The sequence below is a fragment of the Lampris incognitus genome, chromosome 5 (assembly GCF_029633865.1).
Source record: "Lampris incognitus isolate fLamInc1 chromosome 5, fLamInc1.hap2, whole genome shotgun sequence".
Lineage (NCBI taxonomy): Eukaryota > Metazoa > Chordata > Actinopteri > Lampriformes > Lampridae > Lampris > Lampris incognitus.
Genome location: NC_079215.1, coordinates 37,311,677 through 37,326,529, shown reverse-complemented (window position 1 = coordinate 37,326,529; position 14,853 = coordinate 37,311,677).

Genomic DNA, 14,853 nt, shown 5'->3' with positions numbered 1-14,853 from the left:
AATTTACATCATTGAAGGCTGCCATGTCATACACTCTAAAAATAATAATCCTTCACAATTTACTGTGGGGGAAAAAAAACCTTTAGGCTACCCTGATCAATCACAACATTTTGGGGTTTTCTAAAGGACAGAAAGACCAAGTAAAAATGGTGGAAGTGTTTCAATGTGGCACAGGAAGCGCCAATAATCAACCTGGTTTCTGCAAATAATGCAATTAGACTCTGAGCGATTCAATGGCACATCATAAGGGACAACACATCTTCACCAACATCTTGCAAGTCAGTCTGTCCACATTGGCTCATATTCTCCATCGAAACCAATAGCACATGAAACGGCTTTACAGGGTGCCTATTGAGAGACATTCCGAAATAATCAAAGCTCTTAGACATGAATATGTGGATGTAAGTTCAAGATTGACTGTACACTACACACAGGGCAGCATTTTTTTCCCCAGTTTACTGGACGTACACCATATTGACTTTTTTTTCCCTCTGAGAGTCCTGAAAATGGATGCTAATGTGATCTCATATCAGTTTATTTTCATCGATGAGGCTGGCTTCAACCTCGGAAAAAGGGGAAGGAACATCATCACTTGACAGAAGGATTGCATAACATTTTGATACTGGCGGATCATATGGATGACGCAGAGCAGCACAGATTTGTTGTAGAATGGGAAGACGTCAGCATCCTTTGTGCAGCCCTGGTCCAAAACTGGTTTGTTGACCACCCACAGTTTCTTGTTAAATACTTTCCACACTACTCTCAATCCAATTGAAGAGTTCTTTTCAGCATGCCGGTGGAAGGTGTATGACCATGAGCCTATGTGTGCTTGCCTCTTCTACAGGCATGTGATGATATTGATGTGGGTACTTTGCAGGGCAGAATATAAACACTCAAGGTGCTTCTTCTCTTGATGTCTAGCCAGGGAAGATATTGATGAAGCGCTGTGGTCAGACCCAGCGAGATAGAGACTACATATTTTTCTTTCCTTTTTTTATTTCTGTATATTTTTCCTCAACGTTTTCTCTTCCGTTTACTGCGTTTGATTGAGCGCATGTTTTTTGTTCACACAATTATACTGTATGTGTTGCGGCGAAAAATAAAAAGGCTTTGCTTCAACAGTATATGTGTTTTTGCACATATTTCTGTAGACTTGAACAGGCTGTCTCTGCAGAATTCTCTACATACAGAACTATTTTATTATGATAAATCTCTCGTGGCAACAAAGTAACAGCTAGGTTGCAGAAACATGGTTCCACTTCCTGGGAAACTCTAAGCAGTGCCTACGTCAGCACTCTGAACGTCTTCTTTAAAGAACTTATCACACACCCATCAAAACCTACAATTTGTGCTCAATTGAAAATGTATGTTTTCTCATTTATTTAACAATGGATAACAAAATGGCAACTACAGCTGTCAATATCAACCTCTGTAACCATCACTTCAACATTTGTGCAGCACCCTCACAGTATTGACTGTTTTACCACTGACAACCATACTACAATTTGGGTTTTGTACTGAGCACTTACTTGTGGAATATCCTGCCAGAAAGTATTTGAAATCTCTAAAAATTTGTATACAGTAAAATATTGTAATTCTGTTTTTGTATTGCTGAATAGAACGGTAAAAGATATTGTAAACAAATACCTGTCAACACCATTGGTTTACATTTGTTCTGTGTACAAAATGGCAAAGATTCTCATGCAAAAATAAATATTTATTGTAAATATACAGTAATCAGAATTCTACTGTATATTTCAAATGTGGTTCTGTTTGTTGCATTTAATTTGATATATAGTTTTTTTTCAATTCCAATTGTTTTCAATAAATTCTTTCTTCGTATAATTTATATTTTCTTCATTTTTTTTTGTTTGAGCTGGCTGTCAAATGTCACCAGCATACCAGGTACACATGGGGCACTATGGGCTCGTGTGGGACAACTGCTCCCAGCCCAAAGTGTGGGCATACTATGGGCATGCTGCGGGCCCACAATGGGTCCCACTGAGGGCCCACACTCTGGGCTGAGTGTGGGCTGCCCACTGGGGCCCACACGTGCCCTGCATTTTATGCCGGTAACGGGGCCCACAGTGGGCAGTGGGCCCTCTGTTCCTGCCCGCATGGGCCCCAAAGAAGCATGTTTGTTGGGCAGCTGATGGGTAGTGTATGTCTAAAACCGTTGATATTATCAACAGCAATGTAAAGGGAGGTTGATTGATGGTTAAAATAAAGCCGACTCCTACAGGAAACTTGGTTATGGAATGTGTGCTAACATAGTATATGCTAATATGACCTAACGAACAAACTCTTTTCCTCCAAAAAATAAATCTGATAGAAGTAACTTATGAAGTTGTCACTCCACCACTCCACATACCAAATTAACAAAGTATATGCAATAAATGTAAAATCAGTTAAAAGTACAAAGGAATTGTTTCATGTTTCATATTTTAGCATTTACCATTTAATATCGCACTCGCTGCTGTCTATCCCAAGCGCGGGGATTGTTTGGAACGATTGACGCGTACATGAACCACGTGATCGTGTGGCGGCGAGATCAGTCAGTGTCGTAACTCTGAACGGCTGTGGTTTGGCGGGAAGGGTTGATTGATAATTGGTCACCGCCGGCGGGCACAAGACAAAAAGTCAGGGAACTGTATGACACCTCTCTCTCCACTAAAAGCAAGAAATGTGAACACCAGCTAAAACGAACAGGACTGGCCGCTCACGGGAGCTGGGATTGCATTCTTCGGACCACTGAGAGGAGGCGTCTTCAGTGCAGTGACGTAAGCATAGCTGCCAGTTTATTTGCCTCTGTCATATCAGCTCTGTGTTTGGTTTTCTCTTCATTTCATGTTGTGCTACTGCAGTGGTAAGTTCCAGTTGTGTGCTTGTCGCGGCTGTACCGTAACAACTGGGGGCTTGTCCGGGATCTGACAGACAGCGTATAGAGGCTATAAGGAAGCTAACGTGATTAGCATGCCTTATTAGCCGACCAGTTAGCTACTCATAAGCAGAAGCGTTGTCGGGGTTCAGTTGGAGTTGACTTTATGTCGGCCTGGCAGTAGGAAACGTTAGTTTCCACCTGCAACGATAACTCGATCTAACATTCTGCTGATGTGAATAAATAGCAATAGCTCAGGTAAACATCTAATCATCAAGACAGGTCTATCACCAATACCCTTTGTGGGATTTATTCTGTTAGAAGCTGTATTAACGTGGATAAATTAGTGTGGTGTTTATATTAGGAGTCAGTGGTGTAATTAGCTTTCGGCGTGCGGTTAGGTACAGGCTAGTGCTTGAGTGACTGGGACTAGTGGAGGCTGGTTCGTATACCGACATTATAGCCCTTGAGGCAAAATATCATCGAAACTGTCTCCGGATGCTCTATAACAAAGCAAGACAGGCTGTATCAAAGGATGGGCATGAGGAAGAGGCTCAGCTGCATGGTATTATTTTTGCAGAGTTGGTAGCCTTTATGGAGGAAAGTAGAAGTAATGACTGTGCCTCAGTATTCAAACTGGAAGATCTGGGTGACCTGTACCAAGTCAGACTTGAACAGCTAAGTGCCACAGTGGGGCATCGGATCCACACAACCAGACTGAAGAACAGGCTTCTCTCTGAGTTTCCCAATTTAGTGGCACATTCGCAGGGAAGAGACACACTTCTGACATTTCATGACGATATCGAAGATGCTCTCAAGAAGGTCTGGGACCACGACAGTGATTCTATGCATTTGGTGAGAGAAGTACTAGTTGTACGCAGAGAGATGTTTGCCACCAAGTTCAACTTTGACGGCTCATTCCATCCTAACTGTCAGAAGGAGTCTGTACTGACATCTCTTTTGGCCCATTCTCATCGATTTTGAGACTGAAAGCTCCCCAAAAAGTTAAAACCGTCACCATGAGCAGCACCCAGCAGTGCAAGAAGCCTTTGTGAAGCATGTTAGGTCCCTCACAGCAGGGATCGAAGAGATGGGGAACCCATTTCTTGAAGAGAGTCAGGATCTTCTGGTGCTTGACTCCAGAGATACCATGAATTCATCAGTTGCAGACACATTGAGGAAGGTGGAGTCCTTGGGTGCACAACAGTACAAGACCGTTGTGGAAGAACGGCTGGAGCAGCGAACAAAGCCAGTCACAGATACCCCAAGGACAAGATGCCTCTCTTCAGCCACCCGCCAGTGAAAACACAGTCAAAGCAGCAGATACAACTTGAAGCACTGAAGCGTGATTGCAATCTCTTCTCGCGGCTGTATGTGTCTTGCCAAATACGTGATGGCAATCTGGATCAATTCTTCAGCCACAAAAACCAGGAAGCACCACCATCTTTGTCTCAGGGAGGGAAGGTGCGGCTTGGTACAAAAGCAGACCTCTTGCACTGCATAATGACTGATGACACTGACTCACAACCTGCTCCTGTGGTTGATTCTGTGTTCCTTGATGGTGTAGCTGTGGTCCAGATGCTGAATCCTGGTACAGCAAAGACCTTCCAGGACTATGCAGACAGTGTCTTTGTGCAGTATGCAAAATCCCAGCTTGAGAAAACAAGGCGTCTTCATATTATCTGGGATGTCTACACCACCCGACAGAAGAGAGGGAAGAGAATCAGGAGACGGGTGATGCCAACCACTGCACTGCCAAAGCACTGGAAAGACTTTCTGCGTGTTGATGAGAACAAAACAGAATTGTTTGGATTCCTCTCCCAGCAAGTCACTTGCATCCCAGTAGATGATGGAAAAGAAGTTTACACAGCTTATGGCGAAATGGTGCTCTGCTCTCCTGCCCAGTGTGACTTGACGAATCTCACTCCATATTCTCACGAGGAAGCAAAAACACGCTTGCTTCTGCATGTGTCAGATGCTGTTCAGAAGGGTTGCAAGAAGGTGACTATTAGACACTGATGTTGTTGACCTGGCCGTGGCCATGCTTAGGAAGATCAAGCCAGAGGAAATGTGGATTGCTTTTGGTAGAGGCACCAACTTCAGATATATTGGGGTTCATGAAGTAGCCAACAAGCTGGATCCAAGTACATGTGCTGCTTTCCAATTGTTCCACGCACTCACGGGGTGTGACACAGTCTCAGCATTTGCTGGAAGAGGAAAGAAAACTGCATGGGAGACTTGGAAGGCTTTCCCTGAAGTGACTGAGGCTTTCAGTGAGCTCATGCAGATGCAAGGTGATGTGAGTGAGCTGTCCAAGTCACTGTTGGAGTGCTTTGTGGTGCTGATGTACGACAGTACAAGCGAAATCACGGAGGTGAATGAAGCTAGAAAACAGCTCTTCACTCAGAAATCCAGAGCTCTGGAGAACATGCCACCCACAAAGGCTGCACTAGAGCAACACATTAAGCAGGCCACCTATCACGCCAATGTCTGGTGCAAAGCTTTAGTAGCTGACCCTCAGCTGCCAAACCCTTCTGATTGGGGCTGGGTGAAGGAAGAAGTGGGATGGCAGCCACTGTGGACCACCCTTCCAGAAGCCTCACAGAGCTGCTACGAACTTATCCATTGTGGCTGCAAGAAAGGGTGTACTACGCGCTGCAAGTGCAAAAAAGCTGCCTTCAAGTGTACTGCCCTTTGCTTATGCTCAGGAGACTGTTAAGCTTAGAAAGGACACACATGATGATACTGAACTAATAATGTCATCATAGGGTGGGTTAAGAGATGCCGACATGACAACACTGTTCAGTCAAATTTAACACATTGTGTGAAGTCCACTTTTCTGAGTTTTTGTTTTGGTGTGTGGAGGGTTTCCCCCATTTGTTCATGTTTGGAAAATAAAACACAATTGATATAGCCTATACTGCTGTTGAAATGTCAGTCTGCCTTCACCTATTAAAGCAATTTTAAGATGATCAGTGTGCTCCAGAACTCTCCTTTTTGTTGTCTGACCTATACTGCCTTTATGCCTGTGAAAAATGTGGAAAAAAAACAAAAACAAAAAATTGACAGCCCGAAATGTGTTCACCCTCTGACGAGTTCCAGTGGTCAATTCTGAAGTGTTTCCACGTCTGAAAACAAATTTCATGGTGTATAGAAACACTGGAGAAAGTTTCATGCTTTAGTCATAAAATGCACAATACCTTCCATATACAAGCTTATCTGCCTCACTAGATACAGTACGGTGTAATTTGCTCCGTCTCCTGTTTGTTGTGTTGCTGTGGTTTGCAACATATTGCATTATATTGGCAAAAGCGGGTTGCTTTGCCTGTTGTTAGCAGCTAATTTGGCTCACTACATATTGTGTCACCAGATAAGCTATATATCATTAGTTATTTTGAATTAATCTGTATACACGTGGGAAAGATAGCATCAGAGGACTGAGCTGTTTGTTGCGCTATGCTGTGGTAGGTAACGTTGTGAGTGATTCCTAAAGAGAGTGTCACCATATCTGCCTGGTATATTTCAGTTAATCAATTGTGGCACTATTGTTAATTGACAGTATTTGCTATATAGCTAATCTGTGTATGTGTTGATCTAAGTTGTGTATTTCAAATGCTTTGTAAAATGGACACCTTTATGTGGAAGAATATTGCAGTAGGTTTACTAGCCGTGGTGAACTCTTCAGGTTGAAGAAGGAACAACTGGGGGTTGTAGCCCAATATTATGAGATAGTCACTGGGTCGGGTCTAGAACAAAAGTGAGTGAGACTGTGCAGCTTATTGGGGATCGCAGGAACCTACCTCATTCCAGAGAACGAAGAGGCAGCCAGGCTTAAGCAGGAAGAGAAGAATATGAAGGTTGGAAATGGAGAGAATTGTGCTAGAAAGAGATAAACTCCGGATTAAATTAAAAGAGGAGGAGCAAAAGGCTGAGCAAGCCCGCCTGGCACAAGAGACAAAGTGCTGAATAGGGACCCTGCTTTGCGGCAGGTTCCAGAAAGCCACTTTGATCCCACTAGCTGTCTGATGCTAATACCCAAGCTGCCAGTTTATTGGCCTCTGTTTTCATATCAGCTCTGTGTTTGGTTTTCTCTCGTCATTTCATGTTGTGCTACTGCAGTGGCAAGTTCCGTTTGTGTTGTTGTCGCGGCTGTACTATAACACATGTAAACATAGCAACATGCTGAATTAGTAGCTAGCCTGGCTACTAAACATTCAAAGCTTAAGCTTCACCGTTAACTTTTGCTTTATAACATTTTAATTATAATTTGAGTCCAAAACCTTCATCATGAATTAAGTGAATGATTTAATTCTCTCTTGGTTTTTTTTTTTGGTTTTTTTTTTTTTTGCAAGTTACCATGGTACAAACCGGATAATCCCCAAGATACTGAGGCAAAGAACCTCTACAGAGTGTGTTAAAATCCTTCACACCATGGTCACTGAGAATACTAGTTTCTGATTGGCTGAAATGTGTGCGTTAAAACTATAATGCACATGTCGTTCAGCTAAAGTTTGATCAATGTTCTATACTCGTATGCGGGCCTCCAATTTGCAATGTAAGCATAGCAGCATGCTGATTCAGTAGCAAGCACAGTAAACATTTAAAGCGTCACCTTAATGGCCAACGTTTCTTTCATAACCTTTTGATTCCGAGTCCAAAACATTAAAGAAATGTGAATGCATTTATTTTAATTATTTGGTAAGTGACATCCAGTCCAAGGTCTTGTTTCTGATTGGCTGGAGGGTATGCATTAACTAAGGGATAATCCAATCCTTTAACACACACCATCCAGCCAATCAGAATCAGGCATTCTCTGTGACCATGGTACTAACCTTTATGAAAGAAAAGTAATAGACCCAGACAGTGGCCAGAGTGCTATTCTCTCTGGCTACTTCTCATCATCGAGTTACAATAGATAGTGCCTCACAGATTACCACTGCAGAATTTGACTTCTTCCAAGAAATATTTACTACTTCCTCTAGCCACATTAGGTGTGTATTTGTATGCATTTGTATTTGGGATGCACGATATTGGATATCCGATATGCCAATATTGTCCAACTAATTTTGGCCGATTGCTGATATCGTACCGATATATGCACATATTGTTAACAACTAACTGCAGAGAACGTCAAGTCCCTCCTGTAGTGGACTGACTGGTCTATTTTGTTTTCTCTCTATGCGGCAACAGTTAAAAACCGCATAGAACTGTGTAAAAAAAAAAACCACACAAAACAAACAAACAAAAACGAGTACAATCTGTTTTAAAAAATATATTAAAATAAATGCCTCATTGTACCAAAGGCAAAGCAATCGTGTGGGGTTTTGTTCCATTGCACATTAAAATACTAAATCAAATCGATGTGTATCTATGACCCTGTTGTTAATTCAGTACCAGTTAAAGCATTTGCCACTTAAGTTACCCATTTTCGAAAGTAGTCTACTTGAAATCTCCTCAGAAAACTCTTCAGAAAAGATGGCTGGCACGCAACGATATGCAACTCAGACACAGGTAAAAAAAAAACCACACACACTCTGCCCCGCCTACGTGATGCGCCGCATCCGTGCCTGGTAAACGGTTTGCATCGCGTGCCCATAATTAAATCGTCATCTTATCGGCAAGTGATATGATGTTTCATTTTGAAGCCTTTATCGGCCGATACCGATGACGTGCCGATATCATTGTGCATCCCTAATTTATATGCATTTCTCTGTGGAAAAACATGCTGGACGTGTTTTTGTCCTTAATGAATTAACATAGAAATATGATATAATATGGATTTATACGCCCCCCCCACCTACACATCTCGGTCCCCCAGTCTAAGAGCTGTGGACATGAAAAAGAAAATAGATCTTTTTTCAAAGGAAAAAAATAATTTGAGTGTAATTTTACTTCCAGTTGTTTTTTGTCTCATAGTTCTTGCATTCTATGCTGTTGGCATCCTCTACATGACACTGACATGGAAGATTTGACCAGCGTGTTGGAGTGGCTGTTAATTTATACAATACCAATCAACTGTCATGTAGATGGATCATAAAACGAGCTGGACAAAGCTATAATGTGATATAGATAGATAGATAGAGTTAGGAACTTTTCCCCTAAATCTATATTGATATTTCGCTCATTTGTTGAGCACTTTTATCAACAACACCATTCCAGAAAAAACCCCACTATATTTAAATATGCCCCCACAATGAGAATTCAAAAGGTGATTGAATGTATGCATTTACTAATCTAAAACAACTGCATGACTTTGTATCATGTCGGTTGACAACAGCAGTGGGGATAAATTAGTGGACTCAATTTTCTACCTTTATCTCATGTCTCACTCGTTACACATACCACTCTGTGTTTCTTCATTTTTAACTCAGACTGCCCCCCTTCCCCCCTAACAAGCCTTGCAAGGTAAACCTGATGACAGATCGAGCTCATGGGTTAAGTATGGGGAGAATGTCCCAGTTGTCGGATGTCACACCACTGTGACTCACTGGCTGAAAAATCATCCTTTCAGTAAAACCATAGAAACGCTATCAAAAGTGGCGCTCGAAGAATCTGGTTTTCTCGTAATGCTTTAAGATTGCACAGAACCTTCTTTTAGAAACATTTTCTGAAAGTAAAACAAAAACGAAATGGGGCAGTTTTTACAAATCAACATTAACACATTTGAAATTAATCTAAATAACATATTGGACCACTTCTTGTAATTTTTCACGTGTGATTAGATAGCCTACATAGGTTAACATTAATGGTTATTGCATCATTGACAATTTGCAATTTAAAGTTCACTTGTATAAAACTATTTAACATTGAGGATAAGGTAAACAAAGAATATTTTTGAATCATAAGAATACTTCAAATTACTACTTGAAACATTTGGTTGTAACTCAAGAAAAGCACAAGTTTAAGTCAATTCAAAGAGGTACAAAACATTTTTTTTAAAGGGTTACAAGGATGAGATGGAGGTTTTGTTGTTCTCATGACCATGACACCCATGGAGGATGTAGCTGTTTTTTCTTGGAAATCAACGTTATTCTTTTCTTTTTTCCCCTTTGTTTATTGTTTTTTTTAATTGTTTTTGGCATTTTGTTGAATCATTGTGAGATATTGAGAATGACATACTCTGTGTAAAAAACAAACAAACAACGAAGTTTATTATTTAGGTTTATTAATCGCGCATTAGAGAGGGGGCATGAAATTATTATAAGTAGTAACCGACTCCTGCTCCATTTCGAACATATATTTTTTGTTGGATTCTCTATTGAGAATTCTTGTTGAATTCTTCTGGTTTTTATTTTTATCATTTGTTGTTTTGTTTTTTCTGTTTTATTTATTTATGCTTGGTCGTTTTTCTTTTATTTCGCATGTTCGAAATAGAGACATTCAAATTTGGGGGAAAAATAAATTTGAGATAACTGTCAGTACTGAACCACAGGCTTGGACTCAAAACGCAGACTCAGTCTTAGTTCACAAACATCAGTCCTTTTAATGAAAATGAGGTCGGTACACAGGTGATCAGATAACAAGGCAACAGTGTACAAATCGGCAGGCGAAAGGCGAGGTCAAAAAAGGCAAAAACAGGTCAGGAAACTATAGGGCTCAATAAACTCACACGAGGGGGAAAATGCTGGAACGCTGTCACAAGGAACAGGACGAACTGGCACAGAAGGAAGGGAACACTAAGACTATATACTCCGGAGGAGGGGGGACAATGAGACACAGGTGCAACACATTAGGGCAGGGCAGATAATCACACAGGAGCGGAGACACGTGAGCGCAGGAAGTAAAGGACCCGAAACGAGACAAGAGGTGAGTATCAAAATAAAACGGGAATTACAAGTGCAAGACAAACAACACTGGGAGAAACAAAATATAACTTAACTCTCCAGACGGGGTGTGACAATAACAGTAAAAAGACCGAGTCCACTAGTTAGCAAGTGAGCAGCAGTTGCATTGACTAAGACAAAAGCAAAAGAAAACATACATTGAGCAGCGAACACAAAACTTGAGTTTTGACAGAGATAGCAGTGAACCCAAAAGTGCAACCAACAATAAACCACAGGATTCAATCCTCTGAACTTTCACTAGACGGGGAGTAAGCGGCCTGGCTTCCCATGCAGGCAGTCGGGGTCGGTCTAACGGGTTGTGTGCTCGCTGTCATCTCAATTCAGGAATGCGCTTAATGATCGCTGGCATATAGCCCACATTTGTAGCTTATCGGAGGATGGATAACCTTTGATTTAAAAAAAAAAAACATAAAAAGATTTTATTAGGCATCAATAATGATACCAATTTAACAGAAAACAAAATATTTGAGAAACAAGTTATATAACCACGGACAGTCGAATCAGTTCGTCTGGATACGTTTATTTACAGAAACGTTACATCACTCATCTAAGTGACCTCTTCAGTCTATAAACTGACTGCAGGTGTCCCCACCCTTATAAACAATACAGTTGCATAACGACCGAAACCAACGATTGCTTTCATATGCAAATGACCATGACCATTAAGTAGAGTTTCCTAGGAAAAATATACCTTTATAATCTTAACAACCATTGTACTAGATTAAAAAAAAATTCTCATGGAATGGCTCATCAAATGTGGATACTTTATAAATTGAATTTAAAAAAAAAAACGAGTAGATGCACAGCTTACCAATTTTAAGGCTATTCACAGTGCAGCAATGTTAACAATTTCTACTAAGTCATTGCCACATATTTCTGTCCTCTTGTTAACTTTTTCCACGTCATGGAGAACATTGCAATTCCACCTGTCAACATCATACAGCAGGTAGGGAAGAATGACAGGATGAGCTAAATAAAACAACCCCTAAAAATAAATGTTAAGCTTTGTATTGTGTCTGAATGTTTGACGCAAAGTTTGCGTCATGAAGTAAAGGGTTGAATGTGTGCAGTTGGGCAATTGTGTTTGTGGATAGCCCCTAGAAGACATGTAGACAGACGCCTGTTAAAGATCAGTTGGGTATTGTTGAGGCTGAGTATTCAAAGTGTATTATTTTGGCAGTGTGTTGATGTAGGTTTTTAGTGGGGAGAAGACAGCGTGTGTGCATGTAACAGGTTTTTTTATTTTAATGGGGACCAAAAGTCCCAATTAGGATAAAAAAAACCCAAAACCACCTATCCTGTGGGGGCATTTTATGGGTCTTCATGAGGAAAATTGTCTATTTTAGGGTTAGGACTTGGTTTTAGGGTTAAGGTTAGAAATAAGATTGGGTTAAGGTTAAGTTATGATGGCTAAGGTCAGGGTTAAGGGCTAGGGAATGAATTTAGCCAATGAAGGGTCTTGGTGTATGTGTGTGTGTGTGTGTGTGTGTGTGTGTGTGTGTGTGTGTGTGTGTGTGTGTGTGTGTGTGTGTGTGTGTGTGTGTGTGTGTGTGTGTGTGTGTGTGTGTGTGTGTGTGTGAATGTAACAAATAACAGGGTCAAGGTTAAGTGATTGCATAAATCTGTTTTGTTTAAAAAAACATGTATTTCAAGTAAAAGCATGATGCAGTCCTTCTCAACACAGCAATCAATTCTTTGATAGCTTTGATAAGAAATGTGTACAAAATCTTCCATGGAGCACAAAGGATGACAATCCATTCTTTGAATATTTTAACAGGATTCTTTAGATATTCTAACAGGATGCTTTCCCACTTTGAGCCAGGGAACATATATAAGAGGATGCAGTTGTAAATTATTTACAAGAATAAAGGGGCCTAAATAGCTAATCAATATTTCATTGAATTACATTGGATTTATTGCATGCATGAAACAGTTTCCGCTGCAAAACCAAACACCATCACTAGCATGCATTCAAATGCAATTGTGTTCCTTGTTTTACCTGTGTTCCAGTTATGTTTTAGTTATAGGGTTTAGGACTTAGTAATTGGACACTAGCAGTCCAGCAAATTATCAGATGTGGCAACAAAAGTACTCATAGCAAAGGTGCTTGTGATCAGTAATGAGACAGTTGTGAATAGGAATGTTAAGATCAAGGATGCTTTCACAACCCACCACCACGCCTTCCTCCAGGACTGAGTGACAATGATCGAAAAAGTCCTTCAGGTCAGTGGTGCAAAGGTTGAGAAACGATACAAAACTTTCTGTCATTCCCTTTGACTAAAAGGGGCGGACCTACCTAGACTTTTCATTTTGGGCTGAAGGAGAGCCAGATGCGGTGCTCGGGGTTAGCTGGAATTAGCCATTGAACGTCAATCAACCTCTCTGCTGTGCAAGTTACCACCGCTGATATTTTGAATTAGATATAGAACTAATCTGGGGTAAGAAATTAATTTAAAAAAAAGGTATGCTGATATCACTGTAATGTACTTAAGTCTCTGAAAGGACCAGTCTAGCAACCTTGCCAAAGTCAAAGTATATTTATGGTCCCTTGCAGGGAAATTAGTTTGCAGCCAGTATAAAAACTCTCACACAAAGACAAAACATACAAACATACAAATATCTCTGAACTACCTGAATTAAGGACAAGTCAAGGGGTTCTGAAAGAGCCAAAAATTGTATCATCAAACATGGTATTGGTATAGAAAAAAACCAAAAAAAAAACAACCTGGATTTTTGAAACATTCCTTGGTAGAGAACAGCAGTTGTAAGGATTTTTTTAATAAAGCTGCTCAATTTTTTATTAGGTGTACAATATATTTCACCATGTGTGATGTAGTAGTGCACTACTGTTCCTTTTTTTCAGATATTAGTTTATTTAAAGGGTTTAATCATTATGATCAGTCTCTGAAAAGACAACAATTCAGCATCAAAGAATCTTCACATACTGAAGTTGGGGGTTAAACTGATGCTAATTCAGACAGTTGTGTTTGAGGCAGAACCTGACGAAGAAGCAAAACATTTGGAAACGCTATCTCCTCTCTTGCCCGGCTATAACACCTGAAAGTGCAATGGCTCTGTTTAATTTAACTTTGGTGCATTGCAGAAGATACCTGAAAGCTCATCACATAGGCTACATTGCAAAGACATATTACCATGTTCATTTGCATAAAATGAAAAAAAAATATCCTAATATTCGGGCTATTGCATGATTTCAAGCAACACGGCTTGTCTGTGGCTGCAATGTGCTACACAGAAGGTGTGTTTGTTTGCTTAGCACTCATATTAAGGATTACTGCAGTCATGGCACCTATATCATTTAGTGGCACTCTGGAAAAACCAGTTGGATAGGACAAGTAGCATTTTAACCGTGTTGTAATTGTAATGTCAGATATGAGTCTGTCAAGTGAGAATTCTCACATAGTACCACACTGAAAGTGTCTTTTTAGGAAAAATGCAAAAATGAATCGCACCCAGATAGGGATTTGCTGATATTGATCAAATTAAATTGCTTGAGATTAGAAATGAATTTAGAAATAGTTTTTAGCTTTATATTATACAATGGGGTTAGCAATCCATGTGTTCTGGTCAAATTGTTTATTTTCATTGTTATAATGGAACCAGATGAAAACATTTCTTTCCTTTAATGACTTCATTATGTTTATATCATATGCATAATTGGAAAGGTGCAGGAGTAAATGACTGATGGTTTAAACATGTGAAATTAACCCAGGAGAAAATAGGACGTCTGGATTTCCAAGCACACCATATATTTGCATGGCTCACCTTGTCAGTCTAGTGGGTAGAATATGCCTGTCTCCTGAGCCCATGTTACAACCCAGACACATGTGCAATAAATACTGAATGGACCCAGACGTATCGAGCTGCTCAGACAGGCTTAAATGACCAAAACTCGCCCCCCCCCCAGAATGATGATACATGCAATTCAGAATAATTAACTCTCTAATGATGCTAGATTGGTTAATGCACCTTTTTAATTATGGTTATGAGGTTATCAGAACAATGTCACAAAGAGATGGAGAATTGCGAATCCTGGAAGGTTTATATTTGTTATATTTGTCAACTTTCACAGGGAAGCTCAATGGAGAAGATGGAACCTCTCAAACTCATTCT